The sequence below is a fragment of the Prosopis cineraria genome, unplaced genomic scaffold (assembly GCF_029017545.1).
Source record: "Prosopis cineraria cultivar Desert tree isolate PC_DT_omini unplaced genomic scaffold, ASM2901754v1 PC5, whole genome shotgun sequence".
NCBI lineage: Eukaryota > Viridiplantae > Streptophyta > Magnoliopsida > Fabales > Fabaceae > Prosopis > Prosopis cineraria.
Window position 1 is genome coordinate 8,478,023 of NW_026555336.1, and position 23,220 is coordinate 8,501,242.

Sequence of the window (23,220 nt, forward strand, 5' to 3'; positions counted from 1 at the left end):
TTGCCGGCGTAGATGAGTGTAGAAGTCATGGGTGTTGATAGATGAAACACAGTTTATGATTTTTCCTCTCTTTCGTTGCGTATCGCTAGCCATTGTTGATCTTCTTCGTCTTACTTATTCAAGCGACGTCATCTATTTCTATCATTATTGTTTAGAGGTAAGGATCTTCAATTTTGTTTCTCCCTCATTGATTCAGTGCATGTGTGTCTTTTAGTTGTTGAAGTTGTAATAGGTCTCTCGTGTGAAGCACAAATGTTTAAGCTTGCAAGTTTACTTGTTTATTTTGTGATTCTACTGTTGATCTGAGCAAAAAGTTGCTAAACCATTTTAGCCATGAAAATTTTAGAGTGGATTAGTTGTTGTATAATAATGATAGTTGACTTGTTCATATTAGACTTTTACATATGAACTTAATAAAATATGATCCAGTATGAAGAAAATCTCCTATCAAAAATGTTGGAGCATTTGTTGTGCAAAAATGAACTTTGAGCTATTGTGCATTTTATTAAGTATAGCCTAATGAAAAATTAAAATCACATGACTTTCAAGTGAGAATATATGAACCTTGTGTTGTGCATAGTAAATGTTGTATTGTGTACTATTTGCCTAACTTGAACATTTTATTAAGTTTAGCCTTCTAATAAAGTAGAATCGTATGGATTTTTAATTGAGAATATATGAACCTTATGTTGTGCATAGAGGGTATTGTTATACATTGTTTGCCTACTTGTGCATTTTGTAAAAACCTAACCCACTGATAAAAGCTAAAGGTTGCTAAACTATTAAATTGGTTGTGAAAGTTTTAGAGTGAATTAATTATTGTACAATAGTGATAGTTTACTTGTTCATATTGGACTTTGATATGTGAATTGAACAAAATATGACCCCCAATGTGAAGAAAATATGCTGTCAAAGATGTTGAAATATTTGCTGTTCAAAAATGAACTTTGAGTTGTGTAAAATAAAAGTTGGGCTTCTATATGTGGACATTTATCTAGATTAATTTGTTCATTGCAGATTAAAATAAAAGAAGATTTATCATTGTTCAAGATCTAGGGAGGCTGGACACAATGGCAAGATATGCAAGAATCCTAACCCAACATGAGAAGTAGTCACATTATTCCTTTTGATGTATATAGGCAACTATAATTATGTATATGAAAGCATTCCCAAGTAATATTTTTGGATAATTTGGAATCACAAATATTTTTTTATATATATAGAGAAGCAACTATTAGATGTTTTGAATATAGTGGCTAGCTTTTTATATATATTAGACTTAACATATCATGTCAAACTTCATGTGGGTACTTGTTTTAGTACCTAGGCTACTATCAACATGAAATTCTACATATATGATGTAATTATCCTTCTTAATATTGAAAATGTATGGATTTTTTGTTGAGTATGCGTGTACATCGTCTTGTACATAACGAATATTGTGTCATGCATGATCTGCCTAATTTGTCATTTCTGTTAAGCCTTGGCTTATGAAATACTAAAAATGCATAGACTTTTTGTTAAGCATGCGTGGACATCGTCTTGTGCATAGTGGATGTTGTGTTATGCATGCCCTACCTAACTAGTCATTTTACTGAGCCTAGGTTAATAAAATATTCAAAATGCATGGATTTTTTATTGAGCATGTATGAACATAGTCTGGTGCATTGTGGATGTTGTGTTGTGCATGGTCTGCCTAGCCATTTTTGTTAGAGCCTAGGCTAGTGAAATACTCAAAATGCATAGACTTTTTGTTAAACATGTGTGGACATTATCTTGTGCATAGTGAATGTTGTGTTGTGCATGGTCTACCTAATTAGTCATTTTATTGAGCCTAGGCTAGTGAAATATTTAAAATGCATAGACTTTCTATTAAGCATGCGTGAACATAGTCTGGTGCATAGTGGATATTGTGTTGTGCATGGTCTACCTAGTTATTTTTGTTAGAGCCTAGATTAGTTAAATACTAAAAATGCATAGACTTTCTATTAAGCATGTGTAGACATTGTCTTATGTATAGTAAATGTTGTTTTGTGCATGATTTATTCCATTACTTTGAGGGTTTGTGCAAGTTCTAAATTCAAATCAAACAAAGGGTAAAATAGTATTTTTTGCTCTAAAAAAATATCTTGAATTGTTTTTAAGATTGGAGCCTTAAGACCTGTAGAGCAATTTCAGATTGACTTAGGCCCTAAGTACAATAAATTTTGTTTTTAAGGCCCTTAATACCATTCCCCCTATATATATTTCAATCTCAATCTCTCTTTCTCCCACCCCTTTCTTTTCAAAAACTCATTTATCATTCTCTTCTTGTTTTGTTTAATTTCATCTAATACTTTTTTCCCTAGAGTAGACTCTCTAGAAATTAAATGGATTGAGCTTAGGTATTTTGTTCAAATTAAATATTCATAATATTTAAATAATAATAATCTCTTAAGTGAAAAATAATTTACATAATTTCTTTAATCACACTTAATCTTATTTTTTACAATTTTATAAATATCATGAATTGGTTCTATATTGTAGTAATCAAAAAATTTAGAATTTTTTTTTAAAAAGGGGAATAAAATATAATAATAATGTAATGGCCTTAAATTTTAAATTAAATAATTTTTCTTCCAATTAATATTTTTTTTAATTTTTTTAGTCGTATAACAAATGAGGAGTAGTGGCTTAGTGAAATTTATACTGGTTACTCATATGGAGGTTTAAAATTCAAATTTTATGGTTTGTTTTATTTTCTCTTATTGGGAGAAATTACTAAATGTGCCCTCGCCCTCTTATGATGATAATGATGATAAAATCTAATGGGGTCTTTTTTTGTAATTTTCTCCACAAACTTTATATTTTTTTTTTCCTCTTCTCTTCCCTTGGGTCGACTTCTCAGAGCATAAAGGGACAAAAATCATGATTGTTCTTCACTACACTTCACCTCTTCCCTGTCACACTTTCCTCCTCCTGTTGCCATCAATTCATCCGCTACTCTTCTCTCTATCCATGTTTGTCTGCTACAATGAAGTTAGGTCACTAGATTCTCTATTCTTCCTTCTCTATATGCATCAATCTTTCCCCTGCTTTGCACCACCGACTATTCTTTCTTCTCCTCTATTAGAGTTGTGTAGCATATCCTTCTATTTTGTGTTGTGAGAGTTAGTTCATAAGTGCTAAATGTTCGATCTATTAGTCATTCCCCTTTCCCTTGTGATGTTGCTCTTCTTCTTCTTCCTAGTTTTGCTGTTAAGTATGTGTAGTTGTGGCGTAATGTCCTTACTGGCATTATTGTTCAATCTTTCACATAATCTACTAATCAATTCAAAATCGTTTACTTTGAAAGTTTGGGATCCTAATGTAAAACTTTAGAAATTACTTCATAAATATGATTTAAGATATATAAAACAATACACAACAGAACCAATCAGGAATAGATAAAGAATACTAACTCAATTCACTAAAATTTTCACAAATTATGAACCATGTACTGCAGCTTGTGCCACATGCACCATGGCATGTGGCATAGAAATACTAGCATCACGCTCTGTGCCATGTGTAACATCCTAGATTTTAATCCTTAATTTACTAAGCTTAATTATGGTAATTAAGAGAATTGTAGTGGTGTATGGCCAGGGAGGTCTAATGACTAGTTTTGATTGTGTTTTTAGCCCTAATTATGGGTTTGGCATGAAGTCGGGCCACCCAGGCATCGAAAGGAAAAGAAAACAAAGATAAAGTGTTGTTGTGCCATATATCATGGCATGAAACATGTCCACCGCAGCACACAGGCACAACTAATGCGAAAAGGGGACCTCTCTGTGTTATGTGCCATGGCACATGTAGCATCTATTGCGATGCATGGCCATTTTTTGTAGTTTATCAGTCGTAAATTGAGGTAGAAAATAGAAAGAAGGAAAGAGGAAATGAATAACTAGTGGAAAACTCAACTAAGGTTCATCATTGGAGGATATTTAGGACATTTTGAAGCTACTAAACACTAAAGGTAAGTACCTTAAACTCTATTCCTCCCTATCTCTTCTACATTTATGAGTTTATGGTTAGGGTTTTGATAGTGAAAATGCTTTTCAATCCATATAGGTTATGGATCCAAATCCATTGACTCAAATGAGTTAATGGGAGTAGATTATATTATCTAAACCTAAGTATATTGAGTTTTAACACTTTTGGTGATTAGGTCCTATTATTATGTGAAAATGACATTAGTGAGGGTTGTTGGATGAGGGTAATGCTATTAATGAGAGTTTAATGGCTCATTATTGTTAATGGGGACTAGAGAGAGTTAATAAATCTAATGTGTATGCCTAAACTCATACAAAAGGGGCATTGGGCAACTTAAAAGTAGAAAAATAAGAGTTGAATGCATTTGGTTGATAATGTTAATGGGGATTAACTTGGTAAATTATAGATTAAGCTTTTAGACACCAATTTGGCTTGAAAATTTAAGTTTGGAAGCTATAACATTGAGAGATAAACCTTTAACCTCTTAAAGGCTTGAGGTAACCGAAGGAACCCTGCTATGGATAATTATATGTTAATTACCACATGATGTAAATTATGTGTTTAATTTGTGAATTATGACTTGTGATGAGTGTAACATGCAATGAAGTATTGTGTCAACATGATTTCTTGATATGTATTAAGCATGCAAACGTGATTGTGAAATGAGTTTTACACTAGCAAATGTGATGTTCAAAATGAAAGTCACTTCATATTATGTTCTGAATGAGTAGTTGGTAATGAACATGAGAAAGATGAGTGTAAGAGGTTAAAAATGATGTGTTTATTTGATATAAGTGGAAATAAAATCTTGATGCTCATTTGGATAGCGCATGATCATGAGCCTAACGTGTGATTGTGATAATCAATAAATGAAAATGTGAAAATGAGTGAGCATCATATATGGCATGATTAGTGGGCAGGAGTTCACCTAAGGATTGAGAGTAGAGAAAAATTCATATGGTATTTAGACTGCCCTCCGGTGCATAGGAGTATAGCCTTGTCCCATTATTTGTCGAGGAACTAAAACCTAGCTTTCTCCACTAGTTTATTAAGGAGAATAGTTTAGGGTATACGACACCCTAAAGATTCGAGAGTGGGAGAAGTCATGGTTTGAGAGTGAGTCATGTGATCTTTAGCTGGGTCGCACCACACAATTGGTGAATCTGGGTAATCCAGTCACACAGATCGAGCCTTATTCAGTGTTATAGACCATGATTTCAGTCGAAGGAAATAAGAAGGTAATAAGGTTAGTTTATCATTGCTATGTACATTTATGACATGTCACACAATTGTGATATGGAAAGTCAACTAGATAATGGGTCATGGTCATATATCTAAGTGTCTTGTGACAATGCACCTAGTATAAGTGAGATGGGAAATGAGTTAAAGGTGTAATGGTAAGTTTTGACATTGGTTAAGCATGTTTTAAGGAATTGATTTCATATGTGTGTATTTGATTTCAATTTATAGGGTAGGTGTTACCTTAGTTACTGAGTGGCTAGATTCATCCCTTTTCTTTAACATTGTATAGGCTCTAGCTTTGAGATTGAGAGGGATAAAGCAACTAAGGCCTAGGAATTTGTGCATTCCTTTTCTATGCCTCTTGTATTTATTTATTTTGTGTAATAAAATATTATTGCCAATTTTAGGTTGTATATTGTTGCACTTGCACTATTTTGTTGTTGCAAATATTTGAATTGTATTATGGGCCCTGAGTATTTGTGTATGATGAGATATATGTTGATAAGGCCAAAATACTAGTGCAAGTGTTAAAAATAATGTTTCAAACATGTTTTTATTAGTTTTGATGCAATGCAAGGCAAATTGCCTCCCCTTTCTATTTTTTGGTTAAAAGGGGGGTTGGAGAGTGCTTTTATGTTATATTATTAATAAAATGTGTATGACGTATTGTGCTGATAGTCTTAGTTCTTATGGACATAGTCTGGGTGTTAGGAAAAGCTTTTGGCATTTGTTTTGGGTTTTGAACACCCTTTGTTTGTGAAAAGTTATGAAAAGTGGTAAAATTGTGTTTGGGTGTCTAACATCCTAGTTTGACTTGTTTTGAAAGTAAAACCCATGCCATTAACTAGTTTATAAAAAGAGCTTTTCGTAACCACCTAGATCATGCCATTCAGACGTCAGACAGAGAATCAAGATGCGTCAGAAGTTACCTAATTTTGCTATCATTTACATGCAATACATTGCAGCATATGGGAGCCTGAGTTGTGGCGCGTGGCTCAAAGAGCAACACGTCATGATGCATTGCCTTAATCTATAGTAAATGAGTTGTCCTTTATTTGTTTTCATTTTTTTTCACTCCTCTAAATATCTCATGTTTCCGTAGCTTGTTTTTACTTTGATATAGGAGTTTATGATTAATTTAAACTCCTTTCAATTATAAAAACTTAGGATCCCTTATTTTGAAATTAAAAACTTGGTAATCTCCTAAATGGGTTAATCATTTGATTACCTTGATTTTGATTAGTTAATTGTGTTTAATAGTAAAGGATGTTACACCATGCGTCACAGCATGTTGACACATACATTGTGCCATATACACTAAATTTTGATATCAAATAGAAGTTTCTAATGTGAACTTCTGACATGCACCGTTTTTACATTCAATGTCCGATTAGGGTGATTCAAGTGCCTATATGAAACTTGTGTCACAATCTAACCAATGACACTGTTTCATTTAAATTCGATATTCTGTTTAAAAATTAGACACCTAAGTATATTTTAATGATTTTCAGTCAAAATTTAACACTTGGGCACCATCATTTGAAACCACAAGTGATTGGCTACTTTTAAAACATTGACCACATCCAAATGAACAATGTCTACCTAATTGAATAGTTACATAAGCAATATAACACACACACACACACACATTTGCCTGTAAATTGCCTAATTCACACTTTCAGACATAATTTCATTTTCTCATCTATTTTCACAATAACGGCTAAATTCTCCATATACAACAAATATACAATATAACCACGTGTATAATATTCATTCACTAGCTCAAAATGTCATTTCTATCACATTTACACATCCATACAATGGGCTAGGTTACCAAAACCACTATATACACAACATTCACGACATTATGCACATGTACCAAATTCTATGACAACTTATATATACATTTATAACTACAAAGATGTAAATTCATTACACCAATTCTTACAATGGGCATTATAGAGAAATCTCTACTTCTGACTCAAATCCTTTCCCTTTGCACCACTACTATTAGAACCTGAAAAATGAAAATAACCACAGGTAAGATAAAATCTCAATAATCAATATAGTTCATTTAATGTCCATTAATCAAATAACTGCATGAAAGTAAACAAAACCAAATCAATAGTTTTTATAGAAAAAAGTAACATAGTTTCCCCTTTTACATGGCATTTTCACGCAGTCAAATTTATTAGCATAATTATATATCCATCGATCCCCCAAAACTCCCCGTAATGAAACCATAAGCTTCAATGGATCAAACATATATTGATCCGAGCACACCTTTGATGGTAAAAACACTCGGTTAAAGGTAACCTATCCCATGGACTATGATTTCTCTCATTTTACTCACTAGTGATAGAGGCATCATTAACTCTTATTTGCACCTTGACTGGCACTAAAGAGTTGTCAGATTGCCCGAATGTTCCATGGTAACAGTCCTAATATAATGTTGTACCGAATGTCCCATAGTACTAACTTAAATATAATGCTGCACTAAATGTTCCATGGTGCCAGCCCGACCATATGGATTTATTAACTCACAACTCCATACTCACACATCCACAATACCTTGGGTGAATTCCCATCCCCTATGATCATGCTTTTCACACATAATTTATCACTTTTCCATATTTTATATCATATATATATATATATATATATCAATCAAATCCAGTAATCATCAAACTTTCATTGTACAAGTCAATCTCATGTTCAAACCATTTACAATGCAAAACCATGTATAGAAACTTACAAAAATAACAGATTCACAATTAAACATTTACTTCTACACAATTATAATAGTTAATAAACATAATAAATTATACAATTATGTCAATCCTTCTATCTAATAGAAGGGTTATCCATGTTTCACAACCTTACTTAAACTTCTTCTTGCTATTATAACATGTCACACACAAAAACTTACACAAAATTAACAACTAAAGCCAATTGTCTTATTCACTAAAAGTATCAATTTTAGCAATTAAGCACCTAATGGCTATCACTAGATTCACTCATATCCATTCCCACCTTCTATACCCAATCACTACTCAATTTAGGTACTAACACACCTATTATCAAATTTCTATCAGTTTTCTCTCTCTAAATTAGGTTAACTTGAGCTTACAACTTCAAAATTTTATCGTTCCGACTTAAACAAGTCACAAAGTTTTAATTCAACTCTAGATATCTTTTCTATTGCTATAGGGTAAGAAATCATCTAATTAAAAATTTCAAATTCAGTTTCTCAATAGTTTAAACTAAGAGAAAATGGGGCAGAATCAAAGTTAAAGTAGTATAAGACTTACCTAATAAGTCACATGTTGAAAACGTTGTTCTTACTCTTGAAATTTGTTTCCCTAGTAGTGCTCCTCTTCTTCTCCATGCCTGAACTCCTTTTTCCTTCTTTTCTCTTCTATCTTTATGAGCTAACATGTCCTAATTTATGAGAATTTTGTGCCATGTACAATGGTGCATCCAATTCTAGCCACGATGCGTGGCACAGTGAGGAAACTCCTCACCATGCCCACATGCTCTACTTTAAAATTTCATTCTCCCACTCAAATTTGTTCACATAATACTCCAAAAAGTCAAAATAATACTCCCATTAAATGAGTAATTCATCTCTTAATTAGCATCAATGCTATAATCAAGAATTCAGGATGTTACATGTGGGAAGCATCAATTTTTCTCCTTCATTTCTCTGCTAGTGAGTAAATCTCACCTCTTGTTTCCTCTCTGGTTATTTGTGCACAAGAGATTAAATGTTAAAGATGTGAATGTTTATTTTTGGTTTGTTGTTGTGCGTGACTAAGGGAGTAGTTAGGATTCAATTAAGCTAAAACTTGAATTTAAGATGATACTATTGGTAGATAACTTCATCTATATGTGTGTTGGATTATTGTAAGTGGGAGGGATTAAATTTAATTTTATTGAGATTAAATTATTTGTGTAGAAGAAATTAGATTAGAAAGTCCAGATAGTTTAAATATTGATATTTTTTTAAATGGAAAATTGATGGGGAAGAAGCTTGGTGTTTTAGTTAGGTATGGGTGCCACCAAGGTGTTTCATAAAATATTTCAAAGAGGAAATTGATAGGATTATGATTGTTCAAACCTTATATTTTGTGTGCGTACGTGCGCGTGCATGGAAACCTTATATTTATATCCAAGCATAAGTGTTTTGTGTGTGTGTGTGTGTGTGTGTGTGTTGCTTGGTTTGCTTGAGGAAGATGCTAAGATGATATGGTCTATATTTTTGCATTCAAGCTCATGTTATATTTTTATATCATTCTAAGAAAAGATTGATACAAAAAATTATAATAATAATAATTATAAAATAAAATTTTTCTCTGTTGTGATTGTGCTAGATGAAAGAAGTGAACCAAGACCTTCCTTTCTTGATAATTTTTGCAAATATGCTTAATTAGGATTTGTTTGGTTAATGACAACTTTTAGTAAGGTGCAGTGATAGAGTTATTTAGTTATGTGGTGGTACTTGGAAAGTATGAATATTGTATGTATACATGTGTTAAGGCAAATGGTATATTAAACTCATGGTAAGATTAATGTTAAGGAATCCCTTTCTACTTTCTAAATGATGGTGATTGTAGAATTTCATTAAAAAAAAAGTATTTGTTTGCTTTTACAGAGTTGTGGATGGAAAATGTTAATAGTGTTGCTTTAAGTATTAGCGAATCTTATAGTAAAAGTTTTACGAAGGCGACCTATTTGAAATAAGTGTGTAATACATGGGAGCACACCAAGTAAGTGGATAAAGTCTCAAAAGAAATATTAGCAAGTTCTTATTTTCAAATTATTGTTGAATATATTTGCATAATTATATTGGTATAATTTCATTCCTTATATTGACTATTATAAATGGAAATACATATTAATGTTATGTCTTTAAAGAAAAATAGAATTATTCTTTGAATAAGTATTTTTAAATACTTAACATATTGATAATATTTTATTTACATGTTGAGAAATGATTTATTATTATGATTATGCATGAGAAAATATAGATGATATTATTTATATCGAGAAATGATAAAAATGTTGATTTTATAAACTTTTACATACTTGATTTAAAGTATGGATTGAATCAGAATACTAGTTGCTAACGACAGTTTTGTTAGCCTTTAGTGCGTCATGGTATACCTAGCTAATAGAATATTTATAGGGGGTGCTAGCCCTTGTGTACGCTAACAGACGTGGAATAAAGGGATGGATATTCATGAGCAGTATACTCACGCTTGTTTCATGACTTCTAGTTATGCTTGGTTATTTATTCTCGTAAACTGTGTGTCTACATTTGTTAGCTATTTACCCTTATTGACTTTATGTCTACGCTTCTTATTTGTTCTAATAAAGTCCTATAAAAGAAAATTTTAAAATTTCTATCTTTAAATTAAACCTATTAGACAGCTGGTTTTGATGAATGAATTTCTTTATAATGAATCATATTACTCTTAACTGTTTGATGCGAGCTTGATAGTTGGAAAGTGAAATATCATTTTTATGTTGTCATGCTATGAATATATTTTTGAGTCAAGTGTTAAATGAAATTATTTTATTTGAGTTATGCACTTTTACCATACTAAATGATTATTTTAGTTAAATTAATATTTATTCCATTCATATTTATTTCTTTTATTTCCTTTAATTTTAATTTGGAATGTTATACACTAAATTTTTTTTGTCTCCGATGGTATAGCGAAACTTGTATCTCAAGTTCTACATGGAGAAGTTTTATTGTTGAATTAAAGCGGAAGATTTATTTTAGACAAATCTTAATTTGATAAAAATTTAAACTTTGTACTTGTGTTAGAGTTGGCCTCAAGTGCTCTACATAAATTACAGGTAGGACCCTCATATTTCTTTTAAGATTAAATATATGATTTAATATTTAAAAATTTCTAATCATCCTATTAATTTGTTCAAAGTATTTGCTTAGGAGTTTCTCCTATCAAGGCTTAAGGGATGTCCATATTCCGTGCTGGTCACACTTGATTTTTGGAGTGTGACATATATTGTTAAAGTTTAACTCTAAGATACATTTTCTTCTTTTTCATATAATTATTATGGTAAATTTTAATCACCATGAAAATATCAGATTAAATTTAACAATATTAATAGATATTATACCTTTATTGTTTCTTTTTATATAATAATAATGTGATGCTTTAATAAATAAAATTGTTCATGTGTGAACAATAAATACCAGGCGTGATAGAGACATTGAGTCTCAATTGATAACAAAAGGGTCTCGAGCTCCCTTATCATAGTTTACTCGGATATAAAAAGATATAAGGCTTTGATAGAATAAGTGTTCGATTGTTATTGAAATATGAAATGATTACAGACTAAAAACTAAAAACTAAAAAGGACTAACAATGTAAAATTGTGAGTCTTTAATTGAGTGTCAACTCCTTTCTTCTGTATTTTCTTCTTCTATTTATAGTGTCAGAGTAACGGTGGCCTTTTCCTTGAAACCTAGCATGTTTTGTTGAAGAATTAGGGATATCGCAAAACTCATGGCACGGTCTTTATTTGATGCTCTCTATTTTGGTAACTGACCTATTTTATTGAGATATTTGAGCATAGATTTTGACATTACTTAAGATCTTTTCTTCGTGCCAACGGTTTAATATTTGTAGCTGACGAAATTTCAGCATGCTTACTTATTATAGCCTTTATTAAGCCTCGGGGCTGGGCCCTTTCATTTATATTAGGCCTAACAATTCAATTACTCAATCTAACTAGCCTTGTGACCTATTTGAGCAACATTTCATATTTAGCTTAAACAATGCCCCCCGTGTGCTAATGGCTGGTAATGTAAGCCAGGTAGCACGTTTAAAAAAATTGAAATGTCGCTTTGCTTTTAAGCACCTTTTGCTGATATAAACTTATTTTTTTTCTAGTCACTTCTCTTGCCCTTTCTGCCATTTCTTAAACTTCAAGCATTCACTCTCCTGTATTCCTCTTATCTTTCTCTTAAATGGCTTCATCCGCTTCTACTACTTCTTCTGTTGTTGCTCTATCTTCACCTCCATTGGGGGTCTGCCTGATTTCCTGGAGACTATTTGAAATCCCATTACCCCACTAGACAGGTTTATAATAGTATGCATTCAATGGTCCAAAAACCTTTTTTCCCTTTAGATAGGTTCCCCATTCTAATAGTCATTCATTTCTTTACAGGAGGATTCGTCATTCTATGAATCGGTAGCTTTCTGGTAAGTTTCTCGCTTCTCATATTTAGCCTTCTTCTGTTTTATCGGAAGTATACTAACTATGCTTTATTTTTCTTTTCCAGTACTTCTCCTTAAAGCTTCCAAATCTCCAATAAAAGTGACGTCGGGTATATCTCTCCCGACCTATCTGAAGTCACACAGCCCTTACACAGCCAAATTCATAGCCACTAACCTTCCTTCACAACTTGGTCTTGGCCAGGACAACTTCGCCTTTTCCCAAGTCATCTTGTAGAAAACTTAAGAACTAGCCCCAATCTCTTTATAATTGGGTCAACTGGTGAGGTGCTTGAAGTCAGAGTACATGCCTCAGTGGAAGGAGATAGGTCTATATGACCTAATGTAGCTATCCCTGGCGATATCAAGATCCCTATTGAGCTTCTAACGCCCTCTTAAGTTTCTGGGGCTCTGAGCTGCAATGGCCTTTATCTTTGAACTCAAGCTTATGTCCCTCATGTTATAGGACGTCTTCATGTTCTTAGGGCTGCCATCACCGAGGAGGAAAACTTCTACGTGATTCCTGAGAAGCATGACTTATACACACTGCCCTCCTAGCCAACTTAGAGAGCAAGATCAAGAATGCAAGCTCCTAACACAGATTAGGGAGTTATTCTCTGAGAATAGCCACCGAGCCTGTCACTACCATAAAGCATTTAGTCTTCATATAGATCCTATTAAGCCAATGGATTATAGCCAGCCTCGAGGGGAGGGAAGCTTGTGCAACTGCACTTAAGGATCACCCAGTCCTTGCTCTACAATAATTAAATAGCCTTGGGGATAATGTTACTATACCGCCTTTACGATGGCATGAGGGAGTCACTATGAAGAAACCCTTCAGCAACTTCAACGGGGCTATCTGGTTTCTGAAGTTACGAACGACTGCCTATTTTCTACTTTTCAGTGAGAGCCTTTCCCAGACGATTCTCATGCCAACTACCCCTTTACTTGTCTTATGAGTGGTCATCCGCTGACTGATTCAAAGAACTTCTTTGAGTTATCAGCAAAGTTGGTCCTTGAGGAGGACTTTGAAGGACTTTAACATTCCGGACTGCCGCCTCCCTACCTGGTATAAGAACATGGTGGAATGGAAGAACAAGCCTGCCAAGCTACTCAGGGATGAAGTTTTTCTCTCAAACACTACTCCCAGGAAGATGTGGCTGTCATATATTGACTCTTCCTCTAAGTCTTTGAGGGTTTACTTAGAGTCCTATCATCCTCAACTAGTAGTGGGCTAGTTTGGACTGAGCCAGTGCATCCCTCAAGGCCTGTCCCCTCAAATTAATGTAGAGGTGCTGGATAGAGAGGCCATCGACCAGATACGCATTCTATACCCATTCTATACACTACTCAGAGGTAGTGTAAGGTGAAACTTATAGATAGAGATGCGTACCTTCGCTTCAATAAATGGTGGCCCTAGCGCTTTAGGTGCATAATAAAAAGGCACACCAGTAAGTATCACCTCCCATATTTGGCTTAGTTTTCTTTCTTTTACCTTATACCCAAGTCTAATCTTGTTTTTTATTCTTGTAGGCCATGATTGGATGCAATCTTACATGTTGATGACATTCTTGAGAGGAAACATTGATGCCCCTGCTACTTCTAAGACCCAGACGGCCCCCTCATTAAGGACTGTAGTCTAAGAGATGGAGCAAGATGATGCCTTATCTCAAGTATCTACCCCTCGATCTCCAAAAAGCCCAAGGCTATGAAGATCTCCTCAAGTCATCCCGATAAAGGAGATGGTCCTAACAAGAGGAAGCAAGCTCCATCTCTTTTAACTGATGCTAAAGGAGGAAGAAGACAACACCTTCTCCACTCGACCAACCTTCCTCAACTCCACTCCTAATTAGCCCCACTCCCTAAAAGGGTAAGTACACATACAAGCACTAATGGATGATGATCTTGTCAGCAGATTCTGATGATAGTAGGATGAGTCCCCTTCAATATAGGGAAAAGGAGACCCAACTCCCAGATCCCTGAGTAGTCACTTTTTATGCCTCTGCCAATCCTAAGCCAATACCTATGGATCTAACTAAAGTTTCTCAAGACGTGGCCCAGGAGGTGACAAAGCCTACTAAAGATCTAGGGGTTGCTATGTCTACTACAGCCCCTGGTGGTGTAGCTGATTCGAAAGATATCGGGGTTGAAATCAACCAGGAAGGGGCTTTTGCCGCAACCCCGAGTAGTGAGTTGGAGCTTGAAGTCCAAGGTCCTGCTTTCACTAAAAGCCTTATAATAGTCTACCCCATTAGCTCAATCCCACCTCCCAACTCATTAAGCACTCAAGAAATCTGGGGTTCTGAGAGGTCCTTGAAGGGATCTTAGGTGACAACTATAAATAATTCCCTGGTTGCTCTAGCCTCCCCTTAAGGTGTCTTAATATAGGGTCAGACTAATTCTTTCATGTTCATGGGTCGTGTGGAGAAGGCCCTACACTTAGCAGCACGGTCTGCACATACCTTCCCCTTTCACGAGCAAAGATAAAGCACTTGTGAACCCATTTCAAGTATTGGCTTGTTTTGCTCTTTCCTTCTAATCCTTCTAGTTTCTTTTTTTGTCTTTTGTTACTTACCTCATTTTTTGTTTTCTTCAGTTGGTTACGTTGGAGGTGGTGCCCACTAGTACCCTTTTAGCCCGCATTTATGTCCTTGAAACAACATGATATTATATGCTTGGAGGGTCGTGCAGTTTAAACTCAGCCTCGATCTACTCGTTATTTTGAATATAATTTTAAGGAGATGATCCAAGCTCTTGAGGCTGTGGAGAAGGCGATCTCCATGTCTGAATTTATGCTCTTGCGAGCTCAAGTCTTGGCATATTATGACATCATCATCTGATGTCGTAAAGAACTCCCCCTCCTGTTAGAATATTTAAACAATTGGTCTGTGAGGGACAAGTACCTTGCCACTAAGACTAAGGCCACTACTACTATTGATCAGGCCCAGGAGATTGCCCCTCATATGGATTACCTCCAAGCACTAGGGGCTAAGGTAGGCGAACTTGAGACGCTAGCTAGCAGCAGCTAAAGAGGAGTTGGCATGAGCTAAAGCTAAAGTTGGTCCAGCTAAATCTACACTGGAGATTGCCACAAAGGTTCTAGATGAGGCACGGCCGTATTAAATGCTAAGCTTCATTCCATACTTGAGTTCAAAACAGCCCTTACTCGCCATCAGACCCTTCTTGAGGAGCTGGACTTAGCTTTGGCGACATGAGAAACCATGTGTAGTCTTTGCAAATAATAGAAAATGTATTTTATTATTTCATTGTTTATTCCTTATTCTTTATTCTTGTACTCTACACCCTTTGTAACATGATTCAAAATAAAGACCAAACAATTCTTTATTATTGTGCGTATTTCGTATACCCTGAGGCCATTCTAAGCCTCAGGTCTTTTATCACTTTTTTTACTATAATGACAGCCAATGCTTCTTCAAACATTTTTCATTTATGGCCTGTCTATGAGGAATTCTGTCAATGCTAGCTAACATATATACATTCCTTTTAAGTACTTCATTTACCTTGAATGGTCCTTTCCAATTAGGTAAAAACTTACCAAGCGTCTGGTCTTTATTACCAGGTGGCAACACAAATTTCCGCATGAGCTCTCCCGCCCAAAAGTGTTTCCTCCTTATTCATTTATTATATATCCTTGAAACCTCTTTCTTCTGGGCGATCATATGATCCAGTGCTTATAAGCAAATTTCATCTAACTAAATTAATTCATTCATCATAGCCTTATTGTAGTCATTAAACGGTCTTCCTAGGCTGTTCGCAATGCATAATAAAGGGACTACTATTTTCATAGGCAAAATGACCTTGTGCCCATATGTTAACACATTCGGGCTCGTGCCTGTAGCCTCTCTTTAGATGTTTGGTATGCCCATAGTGTCTCGAGCAATCATACATGCCATTCTTAAGGATTCTCTTTGATTGTCTTCTTTAGAATTTCAAGGATGATCTTATTGGAAGCTTTAGCCTGTCTATTTACCTAAGGGTAATATGGCAAGAATGTTAATGACTTAATCCTACTTTCCTCGGCGAAGGCTTTGAAGCCACTTCCAGTGAACATTATCCCTTAATCTGTTGTAATCATTTGAGGAATCCTAAACCCAAACACAATTTATTCACATATGAAGTTAATAACATCATCTTGCTTTACTTTCTTTATAGGGATGGCCTCTACCCACTTAGTGAAATAATTTGTGGCCACCAAGACGAATGAGTGGTCTTTAGATAAGGCCGGATAGATCTTCCATATTATGTCCATAGCCTATCCTCAAAAAGGCCATAGTTTGATGATTGGATGCATGTCTGATGTTGGCACTTGTTGTGTTAGCCTGTAAGTTTGGCATTTCTTACACCTTTTAGCATATTCGATGCAATCTCTTATCATTAATGGCCAATAATATCCATGCTTATGTACTAACTATTTCATCTTTGGCTGACTGATGGGCTCACATACTCCTTCATGTACCTGTCTTAAGACCTTCATATAATCAGTGAAGGCTAAATATCTAAGTAATAAGCCATTGGGGCCTTTCCTGTATAATTCATCTCTAATTAAAATGAAGTATTGAGCATGTATCCTCATTCTATAAGGGTATTATTGAATGGGATCTTGTAGATAACTCTTAAAATCATCTTGCCAATCCTGGGCTAACCCTTATGAGATCACACCGTATTGTACTATCAAACCATGCTAAGCAACCAAGGGATGTTCTTTCTGTTCCACCATAATTACCTTTCTGGTAAGTTCAGGTGACAACCTTAGCCTTGACGGTTATTCATTAGCCTCCCAATTCTGAGCTCAAGGAACATGAGTTAACATTACCGTCTCAAATTCTTCTAGAATATGAGAAGCCCTAGCATAATATATCACTAGAGTCGGACTCGTATACTTATACTCACCAGTTAATTGTTTGATAACTAACTGAGAATTCCCTTCTATGACTACATCATGGACTTTCATTTCTTGAAGAATCTCGAGCCCTGTAAGTAGTGCTTCGTATTCTATTATTAGTACACTCGAAATCTAATTGAAGAGATAGTATCATTTTTATTCCAGTAAGAGAGGTTATCACTATCCTAGCCCCAGATGCTTGTTCAGTACTAGATTCGCCAAACTTAAGCACCCAGGGCCCCAGATCTATTGAAAACATAGGTAGTTCTTGCTCCTCTTCAGGGAGCCTGACTAAGAGGTGATCAACTAAAAAGTTTGCTAATACTTGGCCCTTTATTAATTTTTGAGGCAAAAATATTAATGAAAATTTTACTAAGGCCAAGCTTTACCTCCCTATACAGCCTGTCATTATTGGCTAATTAAACATGTATTTAATTAAATCATAATGAGAACCCATATACACAACTGTGTTTATTATGTAATGCCTTAACTTAGTATAAGCATAATATAGCGTCATACACACTATTTCCACAATTGAGTATCTAGTCTTTTTAGGTTTAAACACCAACTTAAATAATAAACTGCCTACATACGTCCCCTATGAACATTTTTGGCTAACATACAACCTAGCGGTAGAAGCTAAATACAATAAAAATAGGGTGTTCCCCCTTAAGACTGCTAAGACTAAAGGCTTTATTAAGTGCTCTTTAATCTTGTCGAAGGCCGCCTGATGATATTCGGTCTAAGTGAATTCCTTGGTGCTTTTAAGTTTCAGGAGCTTGAAAAACTCTTTCATCTTCCCTGCAAGGTTTGGGATGAAACGCCAAAGATAATTGACCTATCCCAAAAACCTTCAAAGTTCTTTCTTATTGCTTGGTGCCTTTGCCTCTAAGATAGCCCGTGCTTTACTTCAGTTTACTTCAATCCCCCTTCTATAGACCAAGAATCTAAGGACCTACAGTTACACTAAAAGTACACTTAAGTGGGTTTAACTTAACGTCGACCACCCTCATTCGGAGGAAACTCATCCTCAAATGATCAATATGATCATTTGCCTTCTTAGATTTAATCATTATATCATCTATGTATACTTCTAGATATTTTCCTATCATATCAAGGAAGACGGCATTCATAGCCTATTGATAGGTGGCCCCAATATTTTTCAGATCGAATGGCATGACTACCTATTCAAATGTTCTAATAGAGTCCCAACACCTGAAAAAGGTCTTATGAATTTATTCTTTTATGATAAATATTTGATTGTATCTGGAGAAGTAATCCATAAATGATAATAAAATGTTTTCGACCCCAACATCTATTAACCTGTCTGCAATAGGCATTGCATACACGTCCTGAGGTGTGGCCGTGTTTATGTTTCAGAAATCTACGCAAACTCACACCTTCCCATTCTTTTTGATTACTAGGACTATATTTGAGAGCCATTAAGCATACCTATAAGGCTGTATGAATCTGCCCATAAGACGCATTTGATCTCCTCCTTTACTCATAACTCTACTTCGACTGACATTCTCCTGGTGGACTATTAGGTACGGTCTATAGTTTGGCTTTATAGGAAGACCAACTGTCTCACCAGTCTTGGCATTTTATCGTAGTCCCATATGAAGTGATCCTTAAATTCTTACAATACTTGCTTGATGGCATTCTATTATTCTTCATCCAATAGTGAGCTAATGAAAGTGATCATCAGCTCTTTTGGGAATCTGAGGTTTACTTCTTCTAGTAGATCCTAGACCTTTGGAGCTATGTCTTTAAATTTTAGAGGTGTAGGGTCTAGCTCATACAGTTATATTACACTTTGGTTTCATCTTCATATATGACTTCGGCCCCAAAGGTTTCGGGTTCATAGTCTTCTAGTTTCTCTTATATATTATGCAACCATAGCCTTTGAATAGCCGTGACTGCTATGGCCTTTCTTTTATCTGTCTTAGTTATCAACCAGTTCTATGATAGGCTCACGCCTCTATACTATTAGAAGCACTATAACATCCATTGTGGTTTTACATGAAAGGATTTCTTGAGCCTTTCGGCACATAAATGGGCCCACATCAGCATCGTAATACCTCACATCAATGAAGTCAATAATTACTGTGAATGGCTTGTCTTCAGTCCAGACCACTTCTACCTCTTCTCCTTTCTACATAAGGAGCATCTAATGTGGTGAAGAATGTATGCACTCGCTGGCATGGATCTAATCCTAATCTAAGAGGGCTTGGTACTGTGCTATATGCTGATCACGAAGAAAGCCCATTAGTGATGACTTGGTCCCAACATCAACCTGTACTGGCAGTATGTCGAGAACCTTAGATGCAGTCCCAATAAACCCTACAATAGACACCTCAGCTAGCATCAGGTCATGCTCCTTTCACCCTATCTTGATCATCATCCGGGCTAACAATATGTTAACCACCGAGCCATTGTTCATGAGGACCTAGTCATTAGCTTCCCGTCGAAGTGTGACCTGATGTATAAAGGCTTCAGGTACTAGGTTATCTTAATGTTAGGTTTCTCCGAGACAGCCCGCTTTGGCTTTCCTTCTATTGCTTGCAAGGTGATTTGGTAGATGAGCTCCATAGCCTTCTTTTTTATGTCTGTGTCCTTAAAGGTTCATATTCCTCTTCTTCCCTTAGCTCCATTGGGCAATATTGATACGGGCTCGCCTGTGTTGGCCCCAAGAACTCCCGTTTCTATTGGTCCTGGGTACCATTAGTGGTGGACCAAAAATGAGAAGGTAGTGTTAACAAGACCACGTAACAGAGGTTAAGTGGTATCTCTCCAACGTGAATGGTCCCATCTTTCTAATTTTTGTTCTCACTTCCTTCGTCCTGCTCCTCAGTGGACTTTCTTTTAAACTTTTTAGCCTCCTGTTGAATGTCAGGGCTATCCTGTACCTCAGTTTTCTACTGTTCAAGGTATCTCTGTGCAGCCTGCTTTCTTTAAAGCCATTGCTTCTGGGTCCTTGTTAAGGTAGCTGGGATTTTCTTATGTCATACAACTCTCCATTTCAAAGGCAACACATTGAATGAAGCTCTTAGCGACCTTTCTGTAACATCCTAAAACTTCAAATCTAGAAAAGTTGACTAATTAAGGGATAAATTAGTTAAAAATATAATTAATTTATTTAATTATGTTTTTGGGTGGCTAATTGGGTTTTTGGATCATATTTGGCTCTAAATTGAAATAGGATGAAAGTCGGATCAAGTTTGGAGACATCGAGGGGAGCAAAATCCACTTGTTGCCTACTGCGTTGTGAGCCGCAGCTTGTGTGGCATGTGCTATGGCGCACGGTACAGCAGGCAACTTAAAATTTCAAGAATTATTAAAAATTGATAGATTTTGGGGTGGAAAACCTAGAGCATAAAGGGGCAAACTTTGGGCACTACTAGGGCATCAATTTGGAAAGATTTCGAAGATGATTTGAGCTTTCAAACTCTTGAGTGAGTTTCCTACTCTTCTCCTCTAGCTTTTCATCTTATTTTCTATAGGATTTGGAAGAGTGAGAATTTGGTCTAATTGGATTAAGCCATGAGTCAATGTTTTGAAGGTTTTTATTGACTTTAAAGGTTTAATTTAGGTTTATTGATCTTGGATATGTGGTAATAGAAAGCTACTTTCTTGTTTGGTGAATTTTAGATCAAGCCCCAACTTGATCATAGGGTGTTAAAGTGTGATAAGTTGAGATATTAAGTTTTATGTTGTGATAGAGTAAAAGGAGGCTTAAAGGAATTGTATAAATAAATTTTAATCTTAACAAGCTTCTTTGTTGAGAATATGAGTGAGAAGTGGGAGAATTAGGAGGTTATTATCAGCTAATAGTGCTTGTGTCACTTGAAAATTAACAAATAGTACTTGTTGTTGTAGATTGTGGTATGGGAAGACTTACCTTGACACAAGAAGAGAATTAATACCACAGGTAACCCTTTTAGTAACAAAAGGGTTGAGGTAACTAGATAATTTGCATTGTTTATTACCTTGTATAAGTTATTCTCAAGTTGCTTTTCTATGATTTATGGAGTATATATGCATAAATTCTTTAAAGGTTAATTATTTTAAAAAAAGTGGAGTATTGGTTTGTAAAATTCTATATTTTTGAAGTAAATGGTAAGATTTTGTTATATTTGTTTGGAAAGTTGTTTATGCATGGTCAAGTAGAGATATGTAGTGAAATGTGGCATATTAGAGGGTGGGAGGTCACCCTAGTAGAGATAGTAAAGATTAAGTCCATATGACATTACTGGTACCTCGGGACGTCAGGTGCAGCACTTACTCTCCTTAGTGCTTGAAAATGGGTGCGATGTTGGAGACTTACTCTCCTTAGTACCCAAAAGGGTGCAGAGTTGGAGACTATACCCCTTAGCATCCGTAGGATGCGGTATTGGAGTAACGACACCCTAATTACTTGTAATATGGGGAAACAGTAGTCCAGAAGTGGTTTAGGACACCTTAGCTGGGTAGTCCTACCATGGATAGTGAGCTTGGGGACCATACATGTGGTTTGGTTTTGTGAAATAGCCTACTGGTTCGATCGGGAGTATTGAAAGACCGGATAGTTAGGGATCATGCATGCAATTTGTGGTGATCTTATATGATATGATTATGTTACTTATTTTAATGTTTGTTTATAACTTGGCTTGTTAATCAATAATGTAGATTATTTTACTTACTGAGATCTTTATCTCACCCCGTGGTTAACATTTTATAGGTGCTACCAGTGAACTGAGCTAGGGAGGGAATCAGGTAGGGGCTAGCATATCTGCTACACTCTTTGTAAAGCTCGATTTCAATTTAAGTGGTGTACATAAAATATATGATATTTTATGTTGCCAACTAGGAATGCATATCATTTTGATTGGTTGCACTTGTTTTATACTATGTTGTTTTGTATTTTTGCCCAATATTGTATATGATGTGAATATGTGAGAATTTTTATAGTGATGAGCTAAAATATTAATACAAGTGTAAGGAATATTTTATCTATATGGTGACAATGTATTTGTAGGTATTATGTGGCAATAGAGGCCAAATAGTGCTTATAGTGTTAATTGAGTATTTTGGCCATATTGGACAAAATAGCCATTGAGTGGCCAAATTTTGTGTTTGGTATGTTTTTTATGTGTTTGATTGGTCACTCAAGTGTATTTTGGTTCATTGGACTTGGTTCAAGCCTTACAATGGGTTAATGATATAAGTTATGAGTTTTGGGTACTTGAATGCTTGAAAATCTCTTTAAAAACTGACTTTTGCATCTGAGTGTCTAAAATTCTCATACAGTGTCAGATTGTAATATCATTAGTTAGCTTATTGAATAAGCTTCACATGGGTGCTTGAATCACTCCAATCGGACATCGGATGTGAAAATGGCACGTGTTCAAAATTTATCCAGAAAAGCTGTCATGGACACGTGCACCGCGGCGCATTTCGCGCAAGCCGCGACGCATGATACAGCAAGCAAACTTGGCTTTCTGTGCCACATGCTGTTGCGCATGGACCACGAGCCGAGATGTATGGATCAAAACACTTAAAAATTATATTTTTGGCCCTGTTTTGAAGTAGTTTGCCTCCTAAAACTTTTTCATGCTTCCAATACCATTATAAATCATTAAGTTTGAATTCAAACTACTAATTTGAAAGGTTTTTATGAAAACCCAACTATTCTAAAAAAATTATTTCCAAAGGATTACTAGTTTGAACCCTCATATATATAATATGAGATTAAGAGCAAATCCTTACTCCTAATTATGATTATTTGTTGTGATTGTGTGGTGAATTTTGGTAATGTCAAGGTGGACATTA